The following is a 3516-nucleotide window of genomic DNA, read 5'->3' on the forward strand; positions in this document are numbered from 1 at the left end:
AACATGCGCATTTTGATGACCGAGCATATGCCATTAATGTTCACTGTGCCCACACTGTAGGATTGGGACATCTAAATGCGGAGTGAGTGGACGCAAATGGCAGCTACTCGGTGATAATGGGGCCATTTGGTTACTCTTTCTTTGCGACAGGTATCTTTAATGCAGCCCTTCTACGGGTGTTAGGCTCTCCCCGTGTGAGAGACTACAGTGACTTGAAGAGAGAAAAGCACCGGCAGGTGGTTGGAATTTAACTCGTGCACTACCGCAGTTGTCATATAGTGCAATATTCCTTTCGCAATAGCAACATCGAGGACGTCAGGACAACCATGCTGCGTGCTTGCCTTTGAGGTCACCAGCGATGAAGTATTTCCCAGGCATGCAAAGTATCGTTCGGGCATCGTCAAGATCTAGCACTCTTCTGGGGCTGCGATAGACAGATACGAATGTGATGGGTCCCGAGTGTGGTGTAAATTGTTATGTGGTACATGAAGCTTATCCAAAGGCAGAGGTTGAGCTTCATGAAGACTCTAGCAAGAGACCTAGTTGAACCTCATATGAAGTGTAGAATTTCTATTGGACGCTTGCCACGAGAGTTGAGTGACACCATCAGAAGAATACTTAATTTACAAGATGAGCCTCAGACACCGAAAGAAGAATTCGGAAATCGCAAAATGTGTACCTTTTGCCCTCCTCGTTTGAAGAGGAAAACAGGTATCAATGTCAACAGTGTGGTGTTCCAAATTGTTTGGAGTGTTCCAGGAAGGTCAGTGTGAAGTGTTTGCTGGTGGAAATTGACTAAAGTATGATTCAGTGGCTCATGAGAATACGTAGTTAGTTTTTACTTGTAATTTTAGAAGTAAAATGTGGCAACGTTTCTCCATTCATGGACTGAAATATTCGCTCTACATCACAAAGATGAATCGTAAACTGAAAGTTGACTTTGCACCCAATTTATCGTAAGTCAAGTTGGATTTTTCCACTTAGTTATATTGCCAATTTGTAATATAATCCCTCTGATGAAAATCTGTGTGTGAGTAGAGAGCTATGTGCTATTATTTTCGTAACTCATAAAATAAAAATATACTCCAAATTTCGCTTGTTTTAATTGTCGAAGTGTTTAAAATACTGCATTTAAAAAAAAAATCAAATTTATACAAAGACCACCTCTAAGAAGTGCAATGAACGATAAGAAGTCAAGAAACTATATCCATTCAGCAAAATTCTGGTTTGATATATAAAATATAAAAATGCGGTCTGTGAGACCCCTCCATAGTAATTGTGTTCTTGTGAATGACCATAGTAGTTAAGGATTAACATTTATCATTCCTTTAAAATCGTATAACAACTTCAATTAAGCACAGTTCAATCACTCATTCTGCACACTTATTTCATAATTATGGCACTTCTACACTACAAATCCTATACGAGCTGTCTTGAATCTTAACGATTCTCTCTCAAGAGCCTTGATGTGGATAGATACATACAGCAGCCAGTAATTAGAGTCAGAACTGCATCTGAAAAATCACAAGGATTATTAAACATTTTTGCTGTCACTAATTACAAGCAATGTATTTGACAGAGTAGTATTACTAATATTTGCTGTAATGAAAGCCACTCAATGGGGAATGTTTCACATTTGCAAGAACTATCTCATTTAAGTAATTACGTTCGTCGAAACACTTACAAGGGAACCTCCCCATCGCACCCCCCTCAGATTTAGTTATAAGTTGGCACAGTGGATAGGCCTTGAAAAACTGAACACAGATCAATCGAGAAAACAAGAAGAAGTTGTGGGGAACTATGAAAAAATAAGCAAAATATACCAACTGAGTAGTCCATGTGCAAGATAGGCAACATCAGGGAGAGTATAATCGCAGGAGCGCCGTGGTCCCGTTGTTAGCGTGAGCAGGTGCGAAATGAAAGGTCCTTGGTTCAAGTCCTCCCTCGAGTGAAAAATTTAACTTTTTATTTTCAGTTTATCTGACAAACTCTTTATGTTTTCATCACTTTTTTGGGAGTGATTATCACATCCACAAGAAAACCTAAATCGCGCAAGGTAGAAGAATCTTTTTACCCATTCGCCAAGTGTACAACATAGGTGGGTCGACAACATATTCCTGTCATGTGACGCACATGCCGTCACCAGTGTCGTATAGAATATATCAGGCGTGTTTTCCTGTGGAGGAATCGGTTGACCTATGACCTTTCGATCAAATGTTTTCGGTTCCCATTGGAGAGGAACGTCCTTTCGTTCACTAATAGCACGGTTTTGGGGTGCGGTCGCAAAACACATACACTAAACGTATTACAGTGAACAGAGACGTCAATGAACGAACGGACAGATCATAACTTTGCAAAAATAAAGAAAGTAAAATTTTCACTAGAGGGAGGACTCGAACCAAGGATCTCTCGCTCCGCAGCTGCTCACGCTGACCACGGGACCACGGACCTCCTGAAGTCACATCATCCTCGATGTTGCCTATCTTGCACATGGACTACTCAGTTTGTATATTTTGCTTATTTTTTTCATAGTTCCATACAACTTCTTCCTGTTTTCTCGCTTGATCTGTGTTCAGTTTTGCAAGGACTGTCCACTGTGCCAACTTATAACTAAATCTGAGGGGGGTGCGATGGGGAGGTTCCCTTGTTAGAAACTAACCTCTCGCCTGACGAAGACAGTCTAAAGACGAACCTCTCGCCTGACGAAGACAAGTCTAAAGACGCAGTGGCAATTTCTCCTGATCTGTTGACAACGATATTTTTAATTATCGCTTTACTGAGTGACTGAAATGTAGTTCGGGTACCTGTGAACATAGCAACACGTTAGAATTCGTTTTCTAAACACGAACTATTACGGTACTGTATGGCTACTTAAATATTAATTACTCTATTAATATTTTCACTATTGTTTCTTTGATACAAAAGTAAAGCCAACGGAAGAACAAATGTAAAACATACTTACTAATGACAGTTTTGTGGAGATGCAATTTTCTGTGTGAACAAGTGTAACTTTTTCATACGATGATAAGTCGCAGAAATCGCAAAATAGCAGTGGTAGAATGCGGAGGGATACAAGACCTGGATTCCTTTACTGCGACAAATCACTATCAGAGTTAAGAATAACAGATACTGAAAAGTAGCATTCACAGAAATCACTGATATCGGAAAATCGCAGTTTAGCCCATCCGGGAACCGACAGCGTCGTTTCGCTGCTACGCGACCGCAGGAAGCCAGCCAATGAGGACTGCATATGAGCAGACAGCGTGTGCAACGTTGCCCCATTGCACAACTAAATTAGCGCGGGTGCCTGAACATGCAGAACCGGTGCTGTCGTTCGCCGTTTTCGTTTTGGATGTTTATTCGCTTGTGTTTCATTTCAAACAATGTCCAGTGCGGTGAGTGATTCAAACCCAAAACGTGAAGTGAAACGGAGAAACAAAGCGTGCATCATAGCCAGGCCCGCGAACTCGTGTGATCGGTGAGGCAGTATTTTGAAAAAGAGAAGGCAAAAGTTCA

The sequence above is a fragment of the Schistocerca serialis genome, unplaced genomic scaffold, assembly GCF_023864345.2.
Source record: "Schistocerca serialis cubense isolate TAMUIC-IGC-003099 unplaced genomic scaffold, iqSchSeri2.2 HiC_scaffold_879, whole genome shotgun sequence".
In the NCBI taxonomy this organism is placed as follows: Eukaryota; Metazoa; Arthropoda; class Insecta; order Orthoptera; family Acrididae; genus Schistocerca; species Schistocerca serialis.